This window comes from Prionailurus bengalensis, chromosome A2, assembly GCF_016509475.1.
Source record: "Prionailurus bengalensis isolate Pbe53 chromosome A2, Fcat_Pben_1.1_paternal_pri, whole genome shotgun sequence".
NCBI lineage: Eukaryota > Metazoa > Chordata > Mammalia > Carnivora > Felidae > Prionailurus > Prionailurus bengalensis.
This window is the reverse complement of record NC_057348.1, coordinates 6,531,895-6,547,216: the sequence shown is the minus strand read 5'-3', so window position 1 is coordinate 6,547,216 and position 15,322 is coordinate 6,531,895.

Genomic DNA, 15,322 nt, shown 5'->3' with positions numbered 1-15,322 from the left:
ATAGAGAGGGGGTGAAGAGCCCCCAGAATAGAGAGGGAGGGGCAAAGGCCTAAAATAGGAGCCAAAGCAAAGGTGCCCAATACATAGGTATATGAAATGAACAAGATTAGATATTCAGGGTGGAAGCACCCCCAATTTAGTACTATAGCAGAAAGCTGCTTTCACAGGAAGAAAGGACCAAGTTACGTAAACAGGTAAATTGGCCTATAGACCTGCTACGCTGCAGGTGAAGCAGCCCAGAGCAGAGATGGTTAACAAAAGAAAAGGTGCCTTGTCAACCCTGAGGTCATTTCCCCTGTCTCATCCCCTAGGTAGCTAAGGTAAACAGAGGTGCTGCCTCGTGTCCGCTGTAAACAACCTTCCTCCTGACTGCTAGGCACCCGGATTTTGTTTTGTATTAACCCAAGCCCCTAACCACAAATATCCTCAAGACCCCCTTTCCCTCACATCCACAAGTTAACATTCATAGATTCATCGTCTCTTTGTGCACTTCCATCACCATGTTCCTAAGCCTTCTGATCCTAATAAAAACGGGGCAAGGACCCTTATTCGGGGCTCTTGTCTTTTCCCGGACATTTGCCATCTCTCATCTGTCATCCTGCATCCTGCTCTCTTGCTAGACAAGAGAGAACTTTAGACCCAGAGTCTACGACACTTTTGTGAATTATTTGACTGATATTTATAGATATAATTGAATTTACTGTTTTTGTACTTAAACCTCTGTACTGCTTTTATAATTGATCAATCTACTACTTTTATTATGTTTGCATTTAGCAGTGATTTTTTTTTTCCTTTCCTAATTTTCTAACTCCTGATTGTGGCCTGTTTTTCCAAAGAATTCCCTTTATAATTTCTTTTTTTTCTTAAGCTTATTTATTTATATATTTGATGGAGAGAGAGAAAGAGAGCATGCACATGTGTGCAGGGGAGGGGCAGAGAGAGAGAATCCCAAGAAGCTCCATGCTGTCAGCATGGGCCCTAGCATAGGGCTTGATCTCATGAACCATGAGATCATGACCTGAGCCAAAATCAAGATCAGATACTTAACCAACTAAGCCACCCAGGTACCCCTCCTTTAACATTTCTTGTAAGGCTGCTTTAGTGGTCATGAACTCCTTTATCTTTTGTTTGTCTAGGAAATTCTTTCTCTCTCCTTCTATTCTGAAAGATAACCTTGCTGGGTATTCTTTGTTTTATTTTCCTTTTAGCACTTTGAATATATCATGCCACTCCCTTCTAACCTGCAAAGTTTCTTTTTTTTTTTTTAATTTTTTTTTCAACGTTTATTTATTTTTGGGACAGAGAGAGACAGAGCATGAATGGGGGAGGGGCAGAGAGAGAGGGAGACACAGAATCGGAAACAGGCTCCAGGCTCTGAGCCATCAGCCCAGAGCCCGACACGGGGCTCGAACTCACGGACCGTGAGATCGTGACCTGGCTGAAGTCAGACACTTAACCGACTGCGCCACCCAGGCGCCCCTAACCTGCAAAGTTTCTGCTGAAAAATCAGCTGATAGCCTTATGGGCTTTTCCTTTGTATGTAACTGTTTCTTTTCTCTTGATGCTTTTAAAATTCTCTTTTTATTCTTTTTGCCATTTTAGTTACTATGTGTCTTGGTGTGGACCTCCTTGGGTTCACTTTGTTGGGTGCTCTCTGTGCCTCCTGGATGTGGATGTCTGATTCCTTCCCCAGATTAGGGAAGTTTTCCACTATTATTACTTCAAATGCATTTTCTGCCCCTTTTCTCTCTCCTCTCCTTCTAGGATCCTATACTGTTACATCTGGTGATGTTGCTGAGTTCCCTTCACCTATTCTCATTTTTTATTATTCATTTTTATTTTTGCTGTTCAGCTTGGTTACTTCCCATTACCCTGTCTTCCAGGTCACTGATCCATTTTTCTGTCTCCTCTAATCTACTATTGATTCCTTCCAATTATTGAATTCTTAATCTGTGGCTGCTTCCTTTTTTATTTTTTATTTCTTTTTGAAGACCTCACTGAGATCCTCCACTCTTTTCTCAAGTCCGGGAAGCACCTTTATGACCACTATTCTGAATTCTTATCAGGCATATTGCTTATCTCTGTTTCATTTAGCTCTTTTGTACTTTTTCTTTCATTTGAGACATATTCCTCTGCCTCATTTTGTCTATCTCTTTATGTTTATTTCTATGCATTAGATAAGTCAGCTATGTATCCTGATCATGAGAGTAGTGGCCTTTTGAAGAAGAGATCCTGGGGTCCCCATATCCAGGGGTCACCCTCCTGGGGAGGGTATGGGCAAAATTAAGGGAATACACAAAACACAAGGATGTGGCTCCAGTGGCACGGCCTGATGCCAGATTCCCTGCAGAGTAGTGCCAAACTGGGTTCTCTCGTTCACACCACCCAAGATCTGCTTGTATTTACCTTTGAAGAGAAAGTTGAGAGCCTGGGTGGGGAAGTATCTAATGACTTTGGCCAGAAAGACAGGGATCCCTGCTCGTTGGAGATATGAACCACACAGTTTGGCGGTTTGTAATGCCCTTGTATTGCTTATCTGAGGATTTGCTTGCTGGTGTGCTGCACCTGCAGGGGCAGCCTGACCTGCTCAGTAGGCACCGCCACAGTCTTGGAGATGGCCTCAGCCACTCAACCTGCCAGGAAGTTGTTGGCAAAAGACACAGGGGCATCTGTCATGTTGAAAGGAAAGAGGACATGGGTGACTGCAGGACTGCTGTAGGAATCAGCTGGGACTCTAGGCTCATTCTTTTTATGGCTGAGTCATATTCTGGTGTGTGTGTGTGTGTGTGTGTGTGTGTGTGTAATATATATACAATGGAATTTTCCATTCTTCTTTATCCATTCATTTACTGATGGACACTTGGATTCCTTCCCTAATTTGGCTATTATAAATAGGGGTACATATATCTTTTCAAATTAGTGTCTTTGTATTCTTTGGGCAAATACCCAGTAGTGAAATTATTGGGTCATATGGAAATTCTACTTTTACATATTTTTTAATGGGGGTTTTCCCCAGTTTTGTTGAGAAATAATTGATATACATCACTGTAGAAGTTTAAAGTATACAGTGTGAAAGTTTGATTTACATATATTGTGAAGTGATTATCACATTGAGTTCAGCTAACATCCATCATACCATATAGATACAATAATTTTTTTTCCTTATGAATAGAACTCTTAGGATTTACTCTCAACAAATATCTTGGGGCTCCTGGATGGCTCAGTCAGTTAAGCGTCTGACTTCGGCTCAGATCATGATCTCATAATCTTTTGTGAGTTCAAGCCCCATGTTGGGCTCTGTGCTGACAGCTCAGAGCCTGGAGCCTGCTTAGGATTCTGTGTTTCCCTCTCTCTGCCCTTCCCCCATTTGTGCTCTGTCTCTCTCTTTCAAAAATAAACATCATGAGGCGCCTGGGTGGCTCGGTTGGTTAAGCGTCCAACTTTGGCTCCGGTCATGATCTCACAGTTGCTGAGTTCAAGCCCTGTGTCGGGCTCTGTGCTGACAGCTTGGAGCCTGCTTCGGATTCTGTGTCTCCCTCTCTCCCTGCCCCTCCTATGGTTCACACTCGGTCTCTATCAAAATTAAGCATTAAAATTTTTTTTTAAATAAACATCTTGGGGCGCCTGGGTGGCGCAGTCGGTTAAGTGTCTGACTTCAGCCAGGTCACGATCTCGCGGTCCGGGAGTTCGAGCCCCGCGTCGGGCTCTGGGCCGATGGCTCAGAGCCTGGAGCCTGTTTCCGATTCTGTGTCTCCCTCTCTCTCTGCCCCTCCCCCGTTCATGCTCTGTCTCTCTCTGTCCCAAAAATAAATAAACGTTGAAAAAAAAATTTTTTTTAAATAAACATCTTTTAAAAATCTTTTAAAAACCAAATATATATAATATAGCAGTGTAAGCTAGAATCCTTGTGTTGTACTTTGCACCTCTAGTACTGACTTATAACTGGAAGTTTGTACCTTCTGACTCCCTTCCTCCAATTCTCCCTCCCTGCACATCCTCTGGAAACCACATGTCTGATTTCTTTTTCTATGAGTTGTTTTGTTTCTTTTAAAGATTCCACATGTGAGATTATACAGGATTCTTTTTTAAATTTTTTAAATTTTTTTATCATGACATGTGCACTCTCTAATCCCCATCACCTATTTTCCCCACCCTCCCCCCCCACATCCTTTGTTTGGTAACTATCAGTTTGTTATCTATACTTAGGAATCTGTTTCTTGGTTTGTCTTTTTTTCTTTTGCTCATTTGTTTTGTGTCTTAAATTACACATATAAGTGAGATCATATGGCATTTGTCTTTCTCTGTCTTATTTCACTTAGCATTATGCATTCTAGCTCTATCCGTGGTGTTGCAAATGGAAATACTGCACTCTTTCTTATGGCTGAATAATATTCCATTGTAAATATATACCACATTTTTATCCATTTATCTATCGAACACTTGGGCTGCTTCCATAGTTTGGCTATTGTAAATAATGCTGCAATAAACGAAGGGTACATATATCTCTTTAAATTAGTGCTTTTGTATGTTTGGGTAAATATCCAGCAGTGTGATTACTAGATAATAGGGTAGCTCTATTTTTAAGTTTTTAAAGAACTTCCATACTGTTTTCCACAGTGGCTGCACCAGTCTGCATTCCTATCAACAATGCACAAAGTTTCCTTTTTCTCCACATCCTCACCAATACTTGTTTTTTTTTTTAAGCTTATTTATTTACTTATTTATTTATTTATTTAGAGAGAGCATGAGCGGGGGAGTGGGGCAGAGAGAGAGGGAGAGAGAGAGAATCCCAAGCAGGCTCCACACTGTCAACATGGAGCCCAACGCAGCGCTCGAGCTCACAAACCATGAGATAATGACATGAGCCGAAATCAAGAGTTGGATGCTCAATCAACTGAGTCACCCAGGTCTTCTTTTGTTTTTATTTTAGTCCTTCCATCTGGTGTGAGGTGATGTGTCATTGAGGTTTTGATTTGTAGTTCTCTGATGAGTGATGTTGAGCATCTTTTTGTGTGTCTGTTGGACAGCTGTTTGTCTTCTGCCCATTTTTTATTGAATTATCTGGTTTTGGGGTATTGTGTTAGTAATATATTTTGGATACTAACCCTTTATCAGATATGTCATTTGCAAATATCTCCTCCCATTCAGTAGTGCCTTTTAGTTTTGTTGATTGTTTCCTTTGCTGTGCAGAAAAGTTTTTTTTTTGATGTAGTCCCAGTAGTTTATTTTTGCCTTTATTTCCCTTGACTCAGGGGAGACCTATCTAAAAAAAAAAAAAATATGTCACTATGGCTGATGTCAAAGAAATTATTGCCTGTGCATTCTTCAAGGATTTTTATAGTTCCAGGTTTCACATTTAGGTCTTTAATCCATTTTGAGTTTATTTTTGTGTATGGTGAAAGTGGTCCAGTTTCATTCTTTTGCATGTAGGTGTCTAGTTTTCCCAACACCATCTGCTGAAGAGACTCTTTCTCATTTTATATTCATTCCTCCTTTGTCAAATATTAATTGATGATATAATAATGGGTTTATTTCCAGGTTTTCTATTCTATTCCATTAATCCAGTATCTTACTGTTTTGATTACTACTGCTTTGTACTATAACTTGAAATCTGGAATTGTGAATTAGTGATGAATCACTAAAGTCTATTCTTGAAATTATTACATTATATGTTCACTAACTTAGATTTAAATTAGAAAAAAGAACCCACTTCTGTTTCCACCAAAAGTATTTCATAGAGGGCTTGGGCCATGGCATACATGGCATCATAGATGAAATAACTGGAGTCAGACATGGTAATTATGTCAATATCTGGCATAAGCTCTAACAAAGAATTTGGTGGGCAGTCTCCAACTTTTCCACATAGTGATCTAGCAAGTGAACAATAAAAAATTTCAAGCGAGAGGCATCTTGCTGGCTCAGTTGGTTAAGCATCTGACTCTTGATTTTGGCTCAGGTCACAATCCCAGGGTTGTGGGATCAAGCCCCATGTCCACGCTGAGCATGGAGCCTGCTTAAGATCCTCCCTCCCTCTCCCCCACTCATGCTCTCTCTCTTAAATTTTTTTTTCAAGTCAAAATTTACTGAAGTAAAAGTCTTCTAAGTACTGGGAAGGATTAAATGTCTTGAGAAAGTACATAAAAGGAGGGATGTCCCTCTTCTGGTGTGAAATGTGAGAGTTCCACAGAAAGAATACAATATGTGTCTCACACAAGACATATCCCACTCTGCTACCATCACCCACACCTTCTCCAAGGTTAGATACGATTCTGCCATCATGCCAAGTGTCATGGAGCTTGCTACATTGCCATAAATTACATTCATCTCTACTTTATGAGATCATTTGCATAAAATACCCCATTTCACATTGTGGTTAAAGATAGAGGGGAAAAAAGTGAGAAGGAAACATGAAATGAGATAGCTAGAAGGGAGGTCCTCACACAAATGAGAGAAAGTAAGATTGAAATTCTAACCCCAAAGATCAGCATCCTGGCTGTCCCTTCCCTCCAGTGCAAGGGCATCTACTGAAATGACAAGTGTGAAGTAATCTCTCCCCAAAACTATTATGGATAGAGGCACCCCATCGTGAAGAGAAAAGAGACAGATAGGAGCTGTGCACCTCATCGAAAAGCTCTGGGGAAACTCTTGGCCTGAGGCTGTGCACCTGACTCCCTCCATCCAGGTGAAAAACAATTAGGAAAAACACGTTGTTCCTCACACCTCTATGATATAATCATGTTATGTGACCAGTATAACTTCCAAGGTGGTGGTGGGAGACAAATCCATCCTGAGACAGAGAGCTCCATAATCCTGTGCCCATAATTCCTGTGCCTAAAAGGAGTTCAGGGTAGTTGTCAGACTCTGAAGGATTTGGTAAAGTTTGAACAAGCTGGTGTCTGAATCAACAAAGAACCTTGCAGCATCATTTCATCTGATGCTTTAGCAACAAGATAAAAGATAAGCAACAGTCATTGATAACGACCTGTACCACCCACAGAGGGCACTTTATATCAAACAAATATTCAGTAACTCAATTTTATTTATCTCTTGTCAACAACCTGAATTTACATCCTAAAAAAATGGGAAAAGAAAGGCAAACTAAATCCAAAGCTATCAAATGGAAGGAAATAATGTAGATTAGAATGAAGATAAACAAAATAGTCAAGAGAAAGCAAAACAGAAAGTCAACAAAAGTTGATTCTTGGAAAAATCAACCAAATTGACAAGATGTTAGTTATTCTAAGAAATAAAAGGATTGAAGACTCAAATTACTAAAATAAAAAATGAATGTGGGGATGTTACCACTGATTTTGCAGAAGCAAAAAAAAAAATTATGAGTAATATAAGCAGTTGTATGCCCAGATTGTCCATTTCATCTAGGTCGTCCAAACTCCTAGACACACAGCCTACCAAAACTGAATCACAATGAACCAGAAAAATCCAGATAGACCTTTAACTAGCAAGAGGATTGAATTGGTAATCAAAAACTTTTCAACAAAAGAAAACCTTGGACCACACGACTTCACTGTTGAATTCTACCAACCATTTACAGAAATGGTTAATATCAACCCTTGTCAAATGCCTCCAAAAAATTAAAGAGGAGGGAACACTTTCTTCCTCGTTCTTCGAAGGCCAGTACCACCCTGATCACAGAGTCAAAGACAATACAAGAAAAGAAAGCTGCAGACCAATATCTCTCATGAATATTAGTGGAAATATCCTCAACAAAACGCTAGCAAACCAAATTCAGCAGCATATTAAAAAGATCATACACCACAGCCAAGGGGGATTTATTGCTGGAATCCAAGGATGACCCAACTTATGAAAATCAATTGATGTAATATACAACATTGACAAAATGATGGGGGAAAAAACCCACATGATCATTTCTATTGATACAGAAAGTGCATTTTTAAAAAATTCAACACCCTTTCATGATAAAAAACACTCAACATAATAAAGGCCATATATGAAAAGCCCAAGGCTATCATCAGACTCAATGGTAAAAGTCTGAAAGTGTTTTCCTTAACATCAGGAACAAGACAAGGATACCTGCTTTTGCCACTTCTAGTTAACATGATATTGTAAATCCTAACCAAGCAATTATGTGGCAAGAAAAAGAAATAAAAAAGCGTATAAACTGTAAAGGAAGAAGTAAAATTACTCCTGTTCACAGATGACATGATCCCACAGGTAGAAACCCCTGAAGATCACACACACACAAACACACACACACACACACAGTGCACTAGTAAATTAATTCAGCAAAGTTGCAAGATACAAAATCAATGAACAAAAATTATTTGTGTTTCTATGCACACAATAAATTTTTTTTTAATTTTAAAAATTCTATCCACAGTAGCATCAAAAAGAATAAAGTTCTTAGGAATAAACTTAGCCAAAGAAGCAAAAGTCTTGAACACTGAAAGCTATAAAACATTGCTGGAAAAAAAAAATGAAGTAGACATAAATAAATGGGAAAATGTTCCAGGTCATGGACTGGAAGACTCTGTATTGTTAAAACCACCCTAGTACCCAAAGTGATCTACGAATTCAATGCAATCCGTATCAAAACTCCAATGGTGTTTTTTACAGAAACAGAAAAATCCATCCTAAAATTCATATCGAATCTCAAGGGATTCTGCATAGCCACGGCAATCTTGAAAAAGAAGACCAAAACTGGAGGCATCACGCTTCCTAATCTCAAAACTTACTACAAAGCTACAGTTATTAAAACAGTGGGGTCCTGGCACAGAGATAGACCAGTGGAATCGAATCTAGGGCCCAGAAATAAACCCTGATATACATGGTCAAGTAATTTCCAACAAGGGTACCAAGACCATTCAATGAGGAAAAGGACAGTTTTCCAACAAATTATACTGGGGAGAGTGGCAAACAGGAGGGGAGGTGAAGTGGGAGTGTTTCCCTGCATTGAGAGGCCGGAGCGGAGTCCGTGAGAAGGCGCCACTCCCTGGGTCCCTGGGGTGACTGGCCCACGTTAAGGCTGCCTGTGAACTTACAGGCAAAGAAAGAATTTTTCTTCGGTACTGGCTGAGGTGACTGATCCTGATTCCCAAAGGGAAAGTGGTTTGCTGCTCTGCAGTGCAGATAAGGAAGCCTAAGTCTAAAGGAAATTTCTTAAGGCTTTCTTAGTAGCACCATGCCCTGTGATTTAAGTCTCTGGAAAACTACAAGAAACCAGTCCGGGTGGGACTAATGGCCCAGACTCTTCAGGAATGAGGTCTAGGCTCCCTCATCAGGCAGCAAACCACAACCAGCTGAGAACAAAGCAAATATAAAATAGGAAACAAAAGAAGGCATCAATCCCACCAAGGTAATCAGTTGCTAAAATGTGCATTTGTTATATTTCTCCCTTATCCTGGTATGAATAAGTCTGAGTGTGTATTGTGTACATGTATTTAATTTACATGAATGTACGATACAGATAATGCCCCCTCCCCGCAACCATGGGTCTCTTTCGGGTGCCGGCCAGTGCACTATTAGCCAATGGATTTCCAAGGGTGCAACAGACTGTCCCTCCCAGCCATATGGTAGACACAAGACTTATAAACTATTCTTACATGCTGGGTCTGCTCTCAGAAGCCTCACGGTCCTGGAGGAAAAACCCTTCTGACACCCGTGCCCTCCTCCCAGCCCTAGATTAGCCCTGGGACCTGGCCCTTCTCTTTCTCTTTGGAGGGAAAATACAGACTTACCAATTATCCTTAAGCAAATCACTTTCCTGGATGGCTGTGCCGTGTCAGGAAGGGTCCAGGATGCCAGGAGCCCAGGTTCATCTTTCCTGCTGGCTATACCCAAAGGCCTCCTGGCAGAGTCCAGCTTGCTGTGTCTCTGGGTAAAGCTTGCAGCCATTACAGAAGCGGCAGATAACCCAGTGGTCTGTCAATTCATCTGGGCCTTGCTCTTGCGGGGTGTTTCCAAGTGGTGATATTTAAATTGCCAGGTGGTAACCCTTTAGCTCCTGGTTATGGGCTCAGGTGAGGCTGGGCACAGAGCAGTGTAGTTTTCAGCCCAGATTGGAAGCATCTCAGGATTCTAATTGGTAAGGCTGTGTCCATGCTTGTCCACGGATCATCGGTTTGGTGGCATTCCCCTGCTGGGCCCCCACCCTACCTCCTCACGTCTCACCTTTCAAAGCTCCCAACAGAAAGGCTTCACCCGCCCATGCCATAACCATAGCACAAGCCCGTGGAAGGCAACACAGCCATCCCAGAGGCTACACGCTACAGAGGCTGGGGCCCAGCTGCCCCTTTAGGACAAATTGGTAACAACACGACTGAGTGTATAAACTGGGGACACCTGGGTGGCTCAGTCGGTTAAGCGGCAGACTTTGGCTCAGGGGATGATCTCGCGGTTCATGGGTTCGAGCTCTCTCTCTACTGTCCGAGCAGAGCCCACTTCAGATCCTCTGTCTCCCCCTCTCTCTGCTCCTCCCCCGCTCATTTCTTCTTTCTCTTTCCCTCTCAAAATAAATAAATAAATTTAAAATAAATAAACTGTGATTGCTGAAACCAGTGACCTCAGAACCACACGGGGCCAGAAGTCACCCTTGGCAGCAAAGGAGAGTATGGGGGTCACTCACTGACAAGGATTACGATCCCCTTATCCTTGCAAACCGGAGTTCACCCATGATCCATCAGGCCCCAGCCAGAGAGGCGGGACCATGATGTACCTGATAGGTAGGGCCTTCTAGGGAATTTCTGCCCTAAAAGGAATTAAGCAAGTGTAGGGATGCCAGCAGCCCTAATCCACAGGGGGCCATGATGTTTAAGGACCGAGGCCCAGCTTTGGCCTTAAAAGCTGCATCACAAATCATTCCCTCTGGTAGGAAACAAACGGGAAAAGGAATTCAGAGGTCATGGACAGGGATCCCAGGAGAGTCAAATCTAGGTAAAGAGTCAACCAAGAAGCCCCTTGAGGGGACCCAAGGCTGGAAAGTCCTGTGGGCCCTTGGTTCATTTGCAAGCTCATTTGCAAATGATCTTCCTCTGGCCATATCCTCCGCCCCCCCCCCCCCCCCCCCACATTCCGACTTTTCTATATCATTTCCCCCACTGATTGCTGATGTGCTTCTAGAGGCTGAACTAGAAAATAGACGTTCCTGACGTCTGGTCAAAAGCAACGTCAACAAGCAGAAAAAGTTCCTCTGCCTCCAGAGCTGTGGCAAGGCAGTCCCTGACCTGGTGCAGGCAGGGCATGGCCCTGGCAAGTGCTACTTTTGAAAACAACCGCGTTGGGCGGTCGGGTCAGTTCAGCGTCAGACTTCGGCTCGAGTCATGACCTCTGGGTTCATGAGTTCAAGCCCCGGGCCCCAAGTCTTCGGGCTCATGGCTGTCAGCACAGAGCCTGCTTCGGATCTTCTGTTCCCCCTCTCTGTCCCTCCCCCACTCGCTCATGCTCACTCTCTCTCTCTCTCTCTCTCTCTCTCTCTCTCTCAAAAATAAACATTTCTTTAAAAAGACACCCCCGTCTCAGTGGTCGCTGCTCTCCCCGCGGAATTGCCTCCGACCTCGAAATCCTGGGAGTTCTGAGGAGCTGTCTCTGCTCCTGAACCAGGTGAAGGGCACTGAAAGGAACCTGCCCCCTGGCTCCCACTCGGCCTCCCCTCTCCTCCTCGCTAAGGGGCTCCAGGGCCTGGAACCAGGCCCCCAGTCGCTTCTCAGGCCCCCAGGCGGTAGTGATTTGCAGTCTCCCGGAACAGCTGGGCCTCCCCAACTATTCCAGGGGCAGAGGTCAGGATGCAGACCCAAGGCAGGGGGCCAGAGAGGACCCTTCCCAGGAGGGTCTCTGCTTTCCCCCTGCCACCGTCCCTGCAGTGAGGCCACAGCTGCTGACCTCACTCCTCTCCTCTGAACGCGGCAGCCAAATCCCACCGGAAACAGTCCCGGAGCCCGTCACTCCCACGCATCCCCACCGCCTCTCCTGTTGCGCTACCGCCAGGGCCCACCAGGGGGCAGGCACGCGCAGAGACAGGCCGGGCTCCAGAGAAGCGGAGCAAGACAGGGGCGGGGACATTGCAGCCCAGCCCTCTCCGCCGGGGAGACCGAGGCCTCAGGCTGGAAGGCATCGCTCCCCAAGGGTGTGCTTCCCGACTCAGAGGGGCCTGGCTTCACTCCCCCTGCGGCAGGGCCTGAGGGAGAGGCTGTCTGGCCCAGCCACGGCCTCCTGCAGCTCCGAGTCCGGCAGCCCTGAGCCCCGGCTTCCGGGCTTCCGTGCACTCTCCCCTTACCCCCAACATGGGCAGGTTGCCCCAACTCCCAGGACGGGTCATGAGGAGTTGTGCCAGCCCTCAGAACTCAGGAGGGGATGACACCCTGTGCCATCGCGGGGGAGGGGGGGTGACGAGCCCTGTTCTCAGGTGCCCCCCCACCGTGGGCCCTTTCCCGAAACCCTCAGCCTCCTGCCTCCCCTCCCCCCGCCCAGGCTCCCAGTGGAGAAGCTAGGAGTCTTAGCAGCCTCCCCGCAAAGCCCCTCCCCTGCCCTCCAGGAACACTTCTCCCTCCAGGCGGCTTTTGGCCAATCCCAGGGTACACGGGTCCTGGCCCTCCCCACCCCAAATCCATCCTGCACCCAGCTCTCCAGGCCCTCCCCCCGCCCCGTCACTCCCAGTGCAGGCATTCTAGGCTCTGCGCTCCAGGAGCCGCTGAAGAAGGAAGGCCCCTGGACTGGTGGAGGCCTCCAGCTGGGAGCGAGGAGCGGCCCCTCTCCCCCAGACCCGGGCCCCTCACTCTCGCCTCCTGCTGCTCTTCCCCTGGGCTCCCTAGGGTCTGGGGTGGCCAACAGGAGGTCACCTGCAGGGTGGAGGATGGGACCAGTCAGTCCAGTCTCCCCCCCCAACATGTCTCCCCCCAGAACCCAGACTGGGGGCTCCGGACATCTGCCGGGGGTGGAGCAGCAGAGGTACCAGGTTAACTCTAGCTGGCTGATTCTGGAACTCTCCCAGCTCCAGCACTCACTAGTGCGTGAGCTTGCCCCCATGGCCTGGCCTCCCTGAGACTCTCCTCATCTGGAAAGTGCAACGAACCCCTGCCTCTCTGGGTCTCCGGAGGATTCAGTGTCATCTGACTGTCGTCGCTGCTCCCACACATTCCTTACCACCCCTGAACTTCATCACCCCCGTGAGGCCTGCCCCAAGGGATCATCTCACTTCGTGGCCCCCATGAGGAGGTAGACATCCAAAGGGGCAGTTGGGTGCTGAGGGGCCCCAGAGGAGAGGTCACCCCCTCTCACAGCTACAGGCCCTGTCCCGTTGCCTTCACCTACCCCCAGCCCCACCACTGACGAGGGTTCCCATCCTCTGGTCTCTTGGTGGGTGTCCAGGCCCCCAGCCAGGCCTAGCCATGGAGGGAGAGGGACTAGGTGTCGACTACTTGGTTGAGTGACTCCTGTTTGCCCCAGCACCCCCACAGGTCTCTAACCCCAGCCAAGGCCCAGGGTCATGCCAAAGGCCTCCCCTCCCTAGGATCTCCTCAGCACATTCCCCTACACAGAACCTTCCTTCATCTATGCAGGAACGGGACCCCCCCAGGCACTGACACAGACTGACAGAGTAGGGGGTGTCCAGAGCAGGGTGGTAACCTTCACTTCCTCTATTACATGGCAAGTTCTGACTTCCCATCAGGAAGGGCCCGTTAATAATCCATCTGTTCCACAGATACTTCTCGTGTGCATTTGGGGCAATATATCTTGGTGGGGCGGGGGGCACGATTCAGCCTATAACAAGAGCTTTACCCCAAGTCAAAAGAGTGTTTGAGTGTTGGAAGCTGGGGCGGGATAGGGGACAGGGAGGTAGAGTGCACTGGTTGGTGGGCAGCACTCTCTCACGAAGCCTCCAGCCCTGGAAAGGGAGAACTAAGAGGAAAAAAAAAAGAAACAGAAAACAGAAAACTCTCTTACCTCCTTTGAAGGAAACAAGGTCAGCGGGAAGAGAGGAAATATGGACGGTCTGGGATGTGGGGGTGCAGGGGGAAGGACAGGAAGGTGATGTGTAGAGCCTCGGTCCATCCATCTTCAAACCACCTAGGTACCTTCCATCATAATAATCAAGCAGAAAATAAATAAAAGGCACTTACTGCTGGAAAATGAAATCCTTGCTAGGCCCATTGTTCCCACTATATGGGAGAAATGTGTAAAGGGGAGAAAAACCCACCAACGGCCACATCTCCATCCTTGTATACACTGGCTACCATCCTCAAAACGCAGCTGGGATCAGCCAAACTGCACGCAAAGAGAGGAAACTGCAGGAGTAAGAAAAAGAAAAATCAAAGGGGGCATCTCAGAAGCGGCTGCAAAGCCCTGTCTCATGAGGTGTGGGCCAGGCGGAGAGGTGCGTGTATGATCCGTAACATTAGATGTATGAAAACAGGGGCACCTGGGTGGCTCAGTCAGTTAAGTCTCCGATTCTTGGTTCCAGTTCTGGTCACAATCTCGCATTTTGGGAGTTCAAGCCCGGCACCGGGCTCTGCGTTGACAGTGTGGATCCTGCTTGGGGTTCTCTCTCTCTCTCTCTCTCTCTCTCTCTCTCTCTCTCTCTCTCTCCTTTTCTCTCCGCCCTTCGCCTGCTCAAGTGCTCTCGCTGTCTCTCTCTCTCTCAAAATAAATAAACTTAAAAAAATATGCAAGCCAAATATATATTAATGGAAATACATTACATAAATTAAATACACAGAATACTAGGACCCAAACTGAACACAGTGATTGGAGAAATGGCAAGCTGGAAAATAGTAAGACATGTACCATGAACACAGAAGAGTGAAGAAAGAGAAGAAAATAAGATACGGAGTGGTTGGCACCACTCAAGGAAGTTCCAGAAGGAAACAAGAGAATGAGTGAAAGAATATCCAAATTCAAAAAAAAAAAAAAAAAAAATTACAGGAGTGACATTTCCAAAACTGGAGCCGTCATTTGTTTGTTTCAGTTTTAAGACGCCCAGGGAGTGCTAAGTAGAATAAAAATCAATCCACCCACAGGTATATGGTGGTAAATTTGCAGAGTGGTTTTTTTCTTCCCCGTAGCAACCACAGAGATAAGACAGATTACCTACAAAATGTCAAAGAGTAAGAAAGTTAAAAAAGAAGAAAAAGTTGCATTGAATCCAGGATGTAGGAAGTTGCCAGAAACACTTGACTGCCTTATTCAGCCTTGGAGAAATGCATTCCCCAACCGTTTACAAATATTAAAAATAGTGGACGACGACAGGCATGTGAAGTGTTACCCTTTAATGCCAGAAGTTGCACAGGCTGGTGACCTGTCACCCATCTGGCATTCATTCTGTCCCCTCTGCTTGACCCTGAAAAAGAGG